General features: G+C 35.1%; 1 protein-coding gene across 4 annotated transcripts in view; it reads right to left on the bottom strand.

Annotated features, from left to right (window-relative positions):
* Positions 1 to 2,163, bottom strand: part of gpat2 (glycerol-3-phosphate acyltransferase 2, mitochondrial) — a 53,635-nt gene extending 51,472 nt beyond the window's left edge. Inside the window, exon 1 of one of the 4 annotated variants that reach the window (XM_079896782.1) lies at positions 2,084 to 2,163. The gene's annotated coding sequence lies outside the window, so the exon portion shown is untranslated. Of the gene's footprint in view, positions 1 to 1,488; positions 1,514 to 1,706; positions 1,728 to 1,769; positions 1,887 to 2,083 lie in introns of those variants that run through there. The other 3 variants (XM_079896785.1, XM_079896784.1, XM_079896783.1) reach the window with 3 other exon arrangements.
* Positions 2,164 to 15,661: the final 13,498 nt, after the last annotated feature.

Here is a 15,661-nt window from a genome sequence, read left to right as displayed (position 1 = left end):
CCAAATTTTAATCTTACCCGTTCTATTTCATCAGATACGATCTGTAAACAGGGCTTTAAGTGTAAAATACCGAACTTGTCCTTTAACGCCATTTAACGTCGGTCATCCTCATTAATGTATTTTAAATTGTTTTCATATTTAGATATGACGGCCAGAAAAAATTAAGTTATGTTAAGTTTTTGTTATGTCAAGTTGGTTCAGTGCCATTGACTCCCATTATTTTTCGGCGTTTTCCTTCAGTTTTCAGTCCATAATGGCGGCCGCGCCGTCACGTCATGGGGGCAACTGTTGCTATGGAGCGTTCTATTGAGTTTCGCCTCTTGGGCTTCTATACTCTTTGGTTCTAAGTTGTTCAAAGCGTTTCTGCGGATGCTGATTGTTAGAAGGCATCTGTCTGACTCAGAGATGGCGAACAGGACATGGTTTGTGTAGCATTAGCAACACATTATAAGCTGTTTGATAACGTAGTCAGGCAAAACAGGCTAATCATATTATTTACAGTTATCTGTCAGATGTTGTAAAGGGCGATACCATTGCGCAGCGTTTACCTCTGTTGACCGAGTGGATCTCTGAGCTTGTGTGAGTGAGTGGAGGTGGGGCTAATTTGCATATTCATTAAAAATGTATTTAAATTTTTTTTTATGTCATTTTGGTGATCATATCAATGACCACCGATATGTCATTGGTGGTCAAAATTATTGACAACAGGGGGACTTTAAATGTGTAAAATAAATAAATAGTGCACATAAACTGCTGTTGAGATAGTATTCTCTAGAAGCATGGACCCGGAAACAGCATTCCTTATGTCATGATGAATTAACAAGCGGATTTTGACATATCCGAGTGAAACTGCTTGTTGAACAAGACATATGTAGGACGGGACTTGATTTTGTCCATCAGGAATTATTTGATTGGATGGTTGGATCATTGTGGTTTGTTATTGCTGTGATCTCTTGTCATCAGAGAAGAGAAGAGATGTCACTGCAAGAGGGAGGGGAACTTATTTTGATTAAAGAGGACTTATTATGCCTTTTTACATTTTCAACACAAAGTGCACTTTAAAATGGAGTTATACTCTATCTGACCAAAGAGAGCACACTGTGTTTTTCGGAAGAAGGGGCTTCATAGAGTGTTACTGACAGACTGAGAAAAGAGAGGTGCCGCTACAATGTAAAATATGTGAAAAAATAATTTGTGTTTGAAAACCTATTCTTGTCTGCCCAAAACCAAAATCAAGACTTCACAAAAGAGCAAAATACAGCCTCTTCAGATATTAAGGGTATTAAGACATGAATTAAAAAAATAAATAAATTATATATATATATATATATATATATATATATATATATATATATATATATGGTGACTTTAATATTTGACTTATGAAAACTTTTCATAAGTCAAATATTAAAGTCACCATATATAACGTACTACACAACAATAATGATCCGCGTATTTTTATTTGTCTAGAGAAGTGGCGTGACTCACCAACCCCGCATCACTCACAAGACTTGATGAGCCACGAGCACTGAAGCTCGTGAGTCAGCTCTACTTCACGCGCACAGGTCAACAACGCGCATGCGCTAAATCAAAACATAACGCACGTGCAACTCTTTTCTTTTTGATATACGACTCACGTTAGAAAACTCGAGTGTGTCATGATAATATTATTTATATGAATCATATAATATAGATAGTTTAATAACCCGGCCCCAGCAGTTCCATGTATGGAAGTGTATTTAGAAAATCATTCAGGGCACGTTGCTTACAAAAGCTGTCTGCTTCTTTGACGGACAAAAGTAGAACAGCTCAAGGGCACGATTTCCTTTAAAGTGTGGTTATCCATTATGCAGAATTAGGACTAAGAGAAAAAAAGATTTACTTCCCAATCGATTTAAGCACATTTGATAATAAACGGCCTCAGCCTTAATGTGGGAAGATATCAAGCAAAACGAGGCTAAATATCACCCGGTGCTCGTTAAAGTCCACCATGCTCCGCAAAATCCCCCAATATTTCACACAGTTCATATTAAAAGAATATCTTTATCGAGTAAAGAAAGAACGACTAACATGCATCACTCACCTGCAGCAATTAAACTTGCTGTTACTAATGCAGCTCATCCGTTCATCGCCCCCTACAGGTGAGGACATAAAGGTTTATTCTGCAGATGTACACTCATGTTATGTTATGTTATGTTATGTTATGTTATGTTATGTTATGTTATGTTATGTTATGTTATGTTATGTTATGTTATGTTATGTTATGTTATGTTATGTTGATGTAAGGAATAATTGACGACGGGCTGTTGAATTATTAGAAAAATAATGCACACCCGAGTGGTAATGTCATGTGGCCACGACGCGAAGCGGATATAACTGAAATCATTTGGCGAAGTGATAATTCGGTCAAGACCTGACTGGAACTACTTTAACCGTGTTTCCCTGAAAATAATTATTGCACACCTTAGAACTTTGGTCAACCCATCGGCATCAGAATCAAGCATTCAACAGCCCTATATTATATTATATTATATTATATTATATTATATTATATTATATTATATTATATTATATTATATTATATTATATTATATTATAGGATGGAGACAAGAATAAATTAAATTACATTTAAAATGCTGTTTATTCTTTGCTTCAGTTGTTTTTGCTTTAACCAGCATCTGCATTATTTTTCTACAGTCAGTCTCACACCTTTAGTTCCACCATGACCTTCAGTATTCACCATTTCTATTATTCTATTTTTTTTCCCCTTTATTTTGACAAGCCCTGAAACTTCTTTACTCCCTGCTGTATTGTCTTATTTTTCATTCTGTTCAGATTTTTATTTATTTATTTATTGACCTTTTTTGATTTGCCCTATCTCTCGTCTTATTTTTTTTTAAACAGGATTATGCTGGAACGGATGTCCGGATGTTGAATAAGTCATCATGTTTGCCTTACTCTCCAGGAAATTGTAAAAAGTTCCCTGTCTGTTCAAAGGACATCTTGAAGCCCAGATCTCCATTTTATAACCTTTCTTCTGGCTTTTACAACGTTTGCAAGGTTGCCATCACTTCGTCTCACAACAATCCAACTGGTAATTTCATCGTAATACTTTTAAAATGAAATCATTTTGAAAGGTTTTTGGATGTGTTTGATTTCTGCTCACCCAGAATTCACCGCGTCTTTTTCTTCTTTTGATACAGTGCCATCCTTTGGCATAAGATAATGTGACCTGATACATAAAAGGCCAGCTGCCTAGGTAATAAGAGATGCTTGCTGATTGCATTAGCAAACACTGTTTCATTTCAGTCCAAAAGCACAAACTCCATCCGAGTGGATTTATTATGACGGGCAAAACATGAATAAGTTGATATAATAAGGGATTAGACCCGATGGTTTTTACAAAAAAAGACTTTAAGATCTCCTGACATAACATAAGTGAAATAGGATTTACATAAATCCTACAGATTTTAAAAGAATCTTGGCAAAGACAGACAACAAAGGGGTTACATATTAACAGCACTAACAGATTTATCAAGAATGAATAATGACGGATTTAAAAAAATATTCTCAGCAGATAAAGATAGTATCTTATTATGGGGGGAAACTTAACTCTAAACACATTCAGAATCCTTTAAACCAGGGATTTTTGATCTTTTAGATCCCAAAGACCACCAAATATTTTCATCTGGTATTTTCTTAATGCTTTTGAAATTTGGTGCTTTTAAATTTGGAACTTGGTGCTTTTGAAATTTAAAAGGCAGCCATGTATTTTCACAAAATATGCTGTTATATTAATATTATATATAATGCGTAAATAGTATTTTGAAAGTAGATGTATTATTTATGTATTTATTTTAAATCAATGTATTTATTTTAATCAATGTTTAGCTTATTTTATTCAATTTATTTATCTTATTTTTTATTATTTTGTTGTATTTAATTTGATTTATTTTGTTTCATTTTTTACATTGTATAGACTTTTCCATGCCGTCCCTTGCAGCCCCCTTGGGATCCTTAAACCCCCCCCTGCTTTAAAGTACATCCCTTGTTTTTCTTTAGGTCAAACACATGCTCAATTTCTTCACACAGAGAGACCAAACATATAGCCAGATGCTTTGAATGGTGCTTATGGGGCAAAAGGCATTTGCGGTTCACGAGACAAAAGCAGCACACAGATACTTAGTGCGGATAATATCGACTGAAGAGAGCTCAAAATAGCTGAAGTGTTGTGAATAACACTGTGTGAGTGTCTGTAGCCTACATGTATGTTTTAATAGGTGACGCTGTCAAATAACATTCATTCGGAAAGGATATTGCGTGACGTCAAGTCAGACATTGTCCAAAAAGTTTATTTTTGACTACGTGTGTTTACCGCACTGATGACTACGTGTGTTTACCGCACTGTTGTGTGTGTGTGTGTGTGTATGCACCATGTAGGTGTAAAAGTGGGTGCTTAAAAATTAGATATGACCTGTCTGTTGAAAATAACAATATAGTGTGTTCTCTCTTTTGTCTCTTTTCTCTTTTTTTCCCCCTCACCCTTAGACCTTTTAGTTATTTTTGCTTTTTTTATGTATAGAAAAGCACTTTTCCGTTTTTCCACCCTCTCTAAAACATTCATCATCGCCCACATGTGTAAATATACACATTCAGTGGGGGGGGGGGAGTCTCATTTCTCAAAAATGATATCTTGGGATATTCTAGCAAGATTATTTCTTTAACTCACGCAAATATAAAGGCTAATGTTATAGATTCTTGTAATTCAAACATTATGTTGTATAAATTATAAAAATCTAATTGATTTGAGTCTGCAGTATCTTAATTGTGAGATATTGCAAGATTATTTCTTATATTTAAGATTTTGAGATGCAATTTTTTGGGGGGAATGTCATTTTTTTTTTTATTCTGACATGTTTTTCTCGTGTCCGAATGACAAGAAATCATACCGAAAAATACAAGAATAAACAAATGACAGAAATTAACCATTATACTGCATGCTATATGCACAAATATTTATTACAAACTCAAATAGACATTTTACATTTGCAGGCCCCTGATAATCAAAGTCCGCAGGGCATTAAAAGATCCATAAATGAAAATTCGGTCATAATTTCCTTACTGTCATGTCATTCCAAACCTGTATGACTTTCTTCTGTGAAACGCAAAAGTAGATCTTTTGAAAAATGTCTCACCAATGCTCTTCAAAATATCTTCTTTTGTGTTCTGCAGAAGAAAGAAAGTCATACAAGTTGGAAATGACACAAGAGTGAGCAAATGCTGACAAAATTTCATTTTTGGGTGAGCTATATAACCTTGTCTATTTTTTTGGTCTTAAATGATCTGCTGAGTAAAAACTAGGAATTAAACACTGGAGACAATTAGTGAATAAATTCCAAGTATATAGTCTGATGAACACTCACAGTAAGACCAACAAAAAGGCTAATCTTAAGTCTATGAGAGCTACGGATGTGTTTCTGACACAGAGATTAATGAGTGTGGGCTTGTGTCTTATTATAAAAACAGAATTGCATGCAACGTGTTAATACTGAAGAGAATAGGTTTGCTGATCAAATCCCAGTGAGAATGAATATTGAGTTATATACTGGCAAACATAGAGCAGTACCCGTCCCACACAAACAGTGATATGCAAATCTACACGCTATACACACAGCAATAGGTTGAGTAGAGTTGAACTTGTCTGTTTGTCACAGAGCGGAAATGTATCTTTGACACTGGTGACATAGATACATTCACATTACTGCTTAAAAACACATCGCACATTAACAACACAGATACAAAATTTACTAAATTCTACAATTAAACACTGTTTCAAAGAAAAAAACGCTATAACACACACGCTATGATGCCAGCCGTTCTATTGTATCACTTTAAAAAACTGTACGGTTTGTTCTTTTGCTTTAATGTTAGAGTGCCGTACCATGAAACAATATTGTGAGAATCCTCTCAATCATTGATCGATTTAGCATAGTTAGAGTGTGCGTGCTAATGTTAAAACTTCTCAGTTTCCTAAAAAGACCCAAACATTGTCTTGCCTTTTTATGGATGTACTATACGTTACTTTCAAAATGAAGTTTCTCATCAAGAATTTAAGTATTTAAAATTCGAGACCTGCTCTACAGTTTTTCCCTTTATGACAACTGGTTTATATACAGAGGCGGTACCTACTATTCTCGATTGATTTCGCAGATAGCTCTTTTGTCTTTTCAATATTAAGATGTAAGAAACTACTCTCAAACCAACAAATAATACTGTCAATATACTCAAATTATGAGGAGCAATTCATTTCTTTCTGACAGGAGACCAATGTCATATCATCGGCATACTTTATAAGGGAAAGGTTATCATCATCACACTGTAATTCATTGATGTATACAGAAAACTGTATTGGAGACAGTACACATCCCTGCGGTACCCCAGTATCTAAACCAAGCAATCTGACATGATATTATTATTAATACAGACTCGCTGAGGTCGGCCTTTTAAAAACTCCTTAATCCATAAAATCATCCAACTACTAAGACCTAAATCATAGAGGCGCTTTAAAAGAAGATAAGGTTGGACAGTATTAAAAGCAGACGAGAAATCCATGAAGAGTATTCGAACATAGGAATTTGATGATGTTGAAACTTACTTAAAAGAGTGAGAGAGGCATCCACAGTGCTCCTATTGGCCCGATAGGCAAATTGCAGGGGGTCAATGGATGTCTCAATTTGAGATAACAATTCCTTACACACTGTGCGCTCCATACATTTGCAAAGAACGGATGTGTGCAATTGGGCGAACGTCATTGAAAGATTTTGCATGGGGTATTTTGGGCACCGGGATGACAATGGAATTCCTCTAGGCTAATGGTACAAAACCATTGTCCAGAAACATTTGAAACAACCTTGTACACACATATCCAAGTTGTGATTTTCCCCTTCAGGCCATCTGGGCCAGGTTCCTTGTGCGGTCTGACTTTACGAAGCACTGTGACAACCTCTCTCTCTTGTATGGTCATAGGCTGTGATTGAGACATAGTCATTACTTCATTACTAAAAGTCAAATCATTTAAAAATATTAAGATTATTTGCAAAACAATGAGAGTCTTCATATTGTTGAGCTCTTTTCTTTTGTCCACCCATCATTGTATTCAAACCCTTCCATGCATCTCTTACATTCCCTGTTTTGTATTTCTCTTCAACATTCTCTTTATATTCATTCCGTGCATCTTTTATCTTACGTTTTACTGCTTTACTGCTTTACTGCTTAAAACAGTGCTCTTGGCATCTCAGGATAACCCTATTAGTATTGAACAAGTCTCAGTGCAAATATGTGGGGGGACAAAAGGGCGATAAACAGAGTATGTGGATGTTTGTGTGAAGATAAGAGTTCCTGACACCACTAACACCAAATCAGAAGACTAGTTCAGCCTCTATTCATCATTATCCAGTCATCTGTTTCCTGAGCCACAGTCCCTCTGGGCTTTGATGAACCATTGAAAATTAGAAATAGATTGGGATTGGGAATCACTGGCATGGAAGGTGGGTTGCTAAGTGTATACCAGTGATAATTAATGTGGGAAAGAGAGGATGAGAGAAGCCCTATAACTGGAGGGGAATGCTAAAGGGACACTCTAAGAGGGATCTAATTACTTCAGATGACATGAGGGGATAATGACCAGTGGGTTACTGATTTTACTGCATCAGAATGTAATGAATGGCTTTACAGGAGTGTTTTCAGAGTTCCCAAAGTCTCATGTTGTATATAATCACGCATGCTGTTAAACAAACTTCCTCTCAGGGTCAAAAACAGCAGCTTTGTTTTGAAACATGGTCAGTGCCTAATGATGGGTTGAGCATTTCATGTGTCCAGGAAAAAAAAAAACAATTCCAGTAAGACTTCCGTCAAAAATATAAATCATGATCATTCATTTCATAAAATGATTAAATATTTTGTAATAAATTATTAAAATAAAAGATGTAGAATTAACATAAAAATAATAAATAAAAAATGATACAAAAATAAAATGCATAAAATATTATAAATTGTTAAAATGTAGAATTGACTAAATCATAAACGATTTTGATAAAAATATATTAAAAATAATAAAACTGATGTAGAATCAACATAAAATTCCTTTTTTTTTCAAAAAAATAAAACACATTTAGAATTAAAATAAATGTAGCACTAACATAAATCATATAACATTTTTGACTGATCTGTGACATAGACAAATTTGTTAACATTAAAATATTTAAATAATTCAATTACCTACATTTCTTTTACTTTCAGTCTCAATTTTTGTCAAAACTAATAGCCATGACAATTAATTAAATAAAATTAATTTAAAAGAATAAAATAATTTCAATAATATTTAATGCTTTTCTACTGTTGAAACTTTTACTGTTGTGTGTGATCCAAAGGCTTTTCTCAAGGAAAAAAACATACATGTACAACATATAGGCTACACATGCGGTCTATGACTTCTATTGGGCCTCATTCATGAAACACACAAGCAGAACACATTTCTTTGTAAATCGGTCGTAAAAATCCTTAAATAAATGCACCACCTTACAAACATATGATTTTATGAAGGAATTAAATTCATTTTTCTCATGCTTCATGAATAATTTCCACTATTTTCTTTAAGTCATGAACAACAGAATGTGTGTAGATGCAACTCAAGTTTACATGTCACAAGGCTTATCAAAATCTTCCACCTATGCATCAGTACTACCTCAATCACATGATTCACATTATTAATTTTTAAAACCTCATTTTCTCATGCCTATTTGATGTATTTATTACATTGTCAAAACACCTCACGCGATGCTACTTCACAAACTAGCAAGACGTCTAGAAATGCTGAAATCTAGGAGACTTTTAGAAAAATATTGGTGATTTGTACATTTCAGCAAATATAACAAGAGACTTATATGAAATTTGATTAAGCCTGAACACAATTGATTTTCCTTGGGTAATTTCACAATGTGCAGGCATTGGAGACTATCAATTTGTGCATTTTAAATGATCTTGGACTACTTCTGTCAGATCATCTTCATGTACGACTACTTCCCAATCAGTCTTCTGACATTCCTTTTGAAAGATAGTTTTGGAAAACAAGCTAACAAATTTCTAGACAAGACAGCTTTTGCAACTAATGCATTTCCATTTTTTCTCTCCTAAAAGCTCAAATTTGCAATGTCATGTTGTCCTATGGGAAATTTCTCTTTTTTTTTTTTTTTTAAATAGCTTTGATTTTTGCACAAAGTGTATTTTCAAGCACTTACAAAGAGCTTCACACATGAACTGAAAACCTTCGGAAGTATTTAATTGTTAATTGTGCACAGACAGACTTTACAGACCTTAACTTCACGGGTAGTCTACTTTAATGAACTTTATCTCATAAATTGATTACATTCCCCTCACCCCACCCCTCATTGCTATTTACTTTCCTCTTACATCATCTATGATCCCGCTGATCTTCTTCAAATGCTGATTAAAACACTTTGCTCATGTGAATGCAGAGGTTGAAGGGTGACCTTTTAGCCATATAGTATAAGCTAGGCAACACTTGACAATCATCCATCCATAAGAGGCAGTGTAAAGAAGCCTTGCCTTTCTGTCATGCTGTCATACTGATTGCTAATGTATGCATGCAGTGATATCACATTCAGCATAAGATAAAGACAACTTTCAACTGAGGTTTTATCTGAAGACTGGCTTGATACATGTCTATGTTTACTTTGAAGTTTTTTTTCTGACATTGTGGCAGCATAACACTTTATAGTCATACGCATATGCATAAAAAGGGTGAAGTTTTGGTTGAGTTGCGTTAGTAGTGTGTTGAAACTCGAGGTTATGGTAATGGGTGTGACTTTTCCAAAACACATACAAAGCTGTTGACCAATCACAACACACACTGATACAGCCGACCAACCAGAGTGCATCACATTTTTCAGAAGGAGTGGCTTCATAGAGACAGAGCGTTACTGACAGACTGGGAAAAGAGGTGCTGCAACTAAAATATGTGGGGAAAAAGTGCTTTTTTGAACATTCACGCATAAAACCTATTCTATTAGACCCAAAAAGAAAAGCAAGGCTTTGTAAAAACAGCCACTCAACCGAGATTGCCCTGCTCTCGGTTATTAAAGGTTATTATAAGAGGCTGGCAAGAGCAGCTTCCCAATTATCAGTACTCATCTTGCTGGATCTGTCTGCTGCTTTTGACACATTTAACCACCAGATCCTCCTGTCAACACTCATGATGAAGGGTATCTCAGGAACTGCACTCCAGTGGTTCAAGTCTTATCTCTCAGGTAGGTCCTTCAGGGTATATTGGAGGGGTAAGGTGTCAAAATCACAGCATTTAACTATTGGGGTGCCTCAGGGCTCAGTGCTTGGACCACTTCTGTTCTCCACTGACATGACATCACTAGGATCTGTCATTCAGAAATATGGCTTTTCCTATCACTGCTATGCTGATGACACAGAATTACCTCTCATCCGACAGTAGCTGCTCACATCTCAGCCTGCCTGACAGACTGACATTTTTTGTTGGATGAAGGATCATCACCTTCAACCCAACCTTGCCAAGACAGAACTGCTTGTGCTCTCAGCCACTCCAACACTTCATCACAACTTCTTCATTCAGCTAGGCTCATCAACCATAACTCCTTCCACGACAACTTGGAGTTGTGATTAATAATCACAAGATCAGGCCCTTCCTATCGGAGAATGCTATATCCTTGTCCAAGCTCTTGTTCTATCCAGACTGGACTATTGTAATGGTCTCTTGAACTGTCAGACCTCTGTAACTGATCCAGAATGCGGCAGCAAGCTGAAGATAGCGCATGTCACGCCTCTCTTCATCAATTTGCATTGGTTGCCAATAACCACTCACATCAAATTCAAGGCACTGATGCTTTCATACAAAACAACCACTGGCTCTGCACCCTTATACCTACAGTGTAAACTCACTCACACCAATGTGCCCACCAGAAGATTGATTTCTGCAAGTGAACGGCGCCTTGTGGTGCCATCCCAAAAAGGCACAAAATCCCATTCACAGACCTTTTCCTGGACTGTTCCCTGCTGCTGGAATGACCTGCCTAACTCAACCCGAGCACCTTTTTCATCAACACTTTAGTTATTCTAACACTCTCTATTCTATTTCTATTTTATTTATTTTTTTAAAAACACCTTGCTACGTGCTAGACTGTGCTAGACTTACTAGAGCTACAAATTATTACTCTTTTGTTGTTTTAACTTCTTTTATTGCTCTCCTCATTTGTAATTCACTTTGGACGGAGGCATCTGCTAAATAATTAAATGTAAATGTAAAAGGGCATAATAGCTCCTCTTTAACTGGTTAATCTCTTGAAATTTAGTATCCAAACTAAAATAGTTGTGGTTCATAAACCATGTGATAATAAATAATTAATTACATAAATAATTGCATTACATATAAATAAAAAGTTGCGTAAATTAATTGACTAAATAAATATTTTTGATATAAAATGAAATTCAATGTTAAATAATGCACTTAAGTAATAACAAAATACATTTGAAATGTATTTGCATGAAATATATATACTATTTCATATCTGAAGAATGAGCTTGATTTTAGCAAGGAAATAAATAAAACTAAAAAAAATCGTAATGTAAAGTTTGGCTAAAAACAAAATTTTTTAAAGATGTGATTATGATAATATATCTCTGTGAATGTAGTGGTGAACAGATGACAAATTTAGCACATTTTAAAATTAAATTAAATTAGCATCATCACAAAATGTGTGATCTTTCTTATCTTGGTGATGTACAATCACTCATTATGATAACTTGAATTAAGGGCTTGCTGCACGTTATGAGAATTACATGAATCTGTGCAGATTTCCACATAATCTAAATGCCTATCAGTGACCTAATTGTCCACGTTCTACACCCATGCATGTTCATTTATTCTTTAATGATAAACGTTTCTGAATAAATATCTTTCAGCTAAAAACAGAGCTATTTAAATCCATATCATATATTTTTTATAACAAAAGGATTGGTGTGAGTCTATTTGTAATACTAAAGAGATATGAATAGTAAAATATTTATTTCAGTGAATAAATCAAATGTTAAGTTATGCATAATGACTTTAATGTTATCCCACAGGTGAGATACAGTAACACAGTACAGTGGCCAAAAAGTTTGTATAAAAATTTAAGGCGGCAAGTGAATATGCATGAATCTCTAAGCACACTAAGCTATGCATATTAAAGTCTGTCCAACTGCACAAGATTTTATCATTTATCATTTATATTGTAATTTTTTTCTTCAGAAAACTACTGATATTCTTATGAATATGCACTTTTAAAACTTTTTTGTCTTTTTTCCCCTCCTCTAATACATTGCAAAACATGTGTTTTGCATCTTCAGACATACAACCATATACTGTATGGCCCCTTTTGAGAGTATCTGATCTGGCACCAATAGTCAGATCTCATATGTGATTTACTTTCTTTTTTTAACCCTCCACTGTCGACTTTGAGTGAACACCGACTGGGAGTAACTTTTTGATCAACTGAGGAGTCCAAGTTCAAGAGTTCTAGAGTTCAGCTGCAGTGTTTGGAGGGCCAATCATTCGGACAGGAATTTTGACCTCTGACAGTTCAAAGGCATGACAGGAAGAGTGGGAGAGAGAGAAAAAGGGAAAAGGGATAAAACAAATCATGGGGATTATAAGTCACCAGGGTAGACGGTGAAAGGAATTCAAATAGCACCACTTAAAAGTGTGAGCGGAAATATCAGGAGGTCATCAGGCTTTAGGTGTTTACTGTGATTAACATCAGATGGAAGAAAACTCATCATAGATGAGAAGCAATATGCAAGGAGGTTATAGAAACAGGACAGCCTATGGTATGGAATCTCAGGCAACAGGTTTAAAAGTTTGGGGTCAGTAAGTAAGTTTTTTTATTTAAAAAAAGAATGTATGATTTATTTATTTTTAAATTAATAGCCTATTTATTCAGCAAGGCTGCCTTCTGGAAAAGTTTTCTGGTAACTGGCATTTCATGATTTTTCATTCGGACTGCCTACCTTACATAACATATCCCAATAATCTCAGGGTCTGATACCATGATTAAAATAATTAAAACAAGATTAATCTATCCGAAATATTTAATAAACAAACATGCAAGGAGTTTTCTGCACAATCTCATGCAGCCTAGTCATGGGGTACAGGATCAGTTGAGGGAAAAACAATCAAAAAGAATTTGGAATATTAAAGCAAACAAAGTCATAATGTGAGATGGCTCCAACTAGGGCCCATGCTTGTAATGACAGGCCAGAGACAAAAACTTTATGGTTGGGTGGCAGCGTAAGGACACATTTATGTCCTTCCTTTGTTGGGATCGGAAATTCTCGGGTGATGACTCAGGTGCGCGAAACTAAAAAATGCAAACAACTATCTGGACATCTTCCACACGCAATGTCTGAGGAAGGCTCATAAAATCATTGCTGACCCCAGTCATCCAGCACATCCTGTTTAACAAACTGCCACCAGGCAGGTGGTACTGGAGTATTCAATCCAGAACCAGCAGATTGAAGAACAGCTTCTACCTGCAGGCCATCAGATCTCATAACACACTGTAATGCAGACTTCACGTCTGTTCATCACAGCAATTTTTCTACTATCTACGACAGGTTCTTGCACTGTATTCTTTGCACACAAATCTTAGGCATATACTTTGATTATTTTCCCTTACAAAGAGCATTTGCACTTTAAAACATTGCACATATACCACACATTCTATTATTTAAAGTCCCCCTGTGGTGAACATCAAGTTTTTAATGTTGTTGTATGTGTAGTGTTTTTAATATGCTTTAAGACAAGCCATGTGCAAATTCATAAGTCAGCACCAGTGAACCAAAGACAGTTTAAAAAACGAGGTTTGAAATCGCTGGTGTTTCAGACATCACAAACTACCAATCACATCAACGTGTGATCGTCAACAAGTTGATCTCTGAGCTGGTGTGAGTGAGTGGAGGTGGGGATTATTTGCATATTCATAGTTCCGCGTATACTAAATGAAGCAAGAGTTACATTAAAGCTATTTTAAGACATAATTATTATTATTTCTTTTTTTTTAAGATGTCATTTTGATGAGTTTTAAGGGATAAAATGATTGACAATGGGGGACTTTAATATACAAAGCAAACATACAAGCATATAATTGTTTTGGATATAAATACTGTACATACTTTACTGTAAATATCTACTTTTTTCCCCTTCTTCCTCTAAATTATATTGTATTATTATACTGCACATGCATGAGCCTCAACCTAAACATTTCAATGTACAAATTGTTACTGACATTTGTATACGTGACAAATAAACATGAAACTTTAACTTGAAACTTGAAACATTCCTTAATTCAGCTCCTCTGAAGAAACCACTGATTCATAGTTTTAATAGACTCAAGTAATGGCTGCAGTTAAGGTTGACTCGTTGGATGGCATCACATGCTTTCCTTGGTGTCTTCTTTATGTAGATAGATAAAACTTAATAATAAAAAAAGAACCTGTGGCTAAAGACACGACCACATAAAAGTAATTTAAAACCACTATTCTTTGTGAACAATCTTTAATATCAGCACACACACTTCAGTCACATCAACGGCATTGCCACACTGTCTAGATGACATAGCCACCACTGTAATAAAAGAATACAATCTGCTCTTACACACTTGACTGAAACATCAACTGACCAGCAGACAAGGTTCAAATGTTACAGAAAGGGGAAGATTTAGTTGATCCAGGTCTTGTGATGGGCTATATAAAACAAGGAGGGGTTGATGATAATCCTCTAATACAATCAGCCCAACAGCAGACATGTGAGTTCCATCTACTGCAGGCACAAACATTAAACACTGCAACAAAACAAGAGATAAAAATATTTTTCTTCATTCCCGGAGAGAGCGAGAGAGCGAGAGAGCGTGATATCAGGAGTTTAAGAAGGACATTTATAAAGGTCTGAGCTGTGACATTAATTATCTGAAATAGAACAAGTGATAAACACTGTAAAAAAATAAAAAGCTGAATTCAGTTGAAAATATGGCAACCAGCAGCAAAGCATTTTTGAAGAAGTAGTTGTACAGTTGTGCATAACTAATCTTTCAATTGGTTGTAGGGGAGTGGATGAACTACAAGTTTAAACTGCGGTTTACCCCTGAAGTCCAGTAAACTCACAGTGGTTAGCACTCAAAATATTGAAGTAATCACTTACATCATAATTTTGAATTTAATAAACTCCAAGATTAAATCCATATAACTTTATACTGTTTTGTAAGTTAACTCTTACAATTTGATTGGTAACACTTTACAATAGGGGTTCCATTAGTTAATGTTAGTTAATACATTAACTAATAAAGACTTGCAGTATTTATCAATCTTTGTTAATGTTAGTTAATAAAAATCAATTGCTCATTGTTAGTTTGAGTTAGCTGAGGTTAAAGCAAACCTCGGGTCTTTTGTGACCCGGGACATCATTTACTATCCTCCTCCTCATTCATTTAAAAAATAAATAAATAAACAGCAACCTTTTCAGTATTCCTCAATCAATTAATTATAAAAAATATAACAAGAAAAAAATACTGAATGCCTGTCT

This window comes from Squalius cephalus (assembly GCF_949319135.1).
Source record: "Squalius cephalus genome assembly, chromosome: 16".
Lineage (NCBI taxonomy): Eukaryota > Metazoa > Chordata > Actinopteri > Cypriniformes > Leuciscidae > Squalius > Squalius cephalus.
Note: the sequence above shows the minus strand (reverse complement) of the source record. Positions and strands in the feature narration are given on the sequence as shown.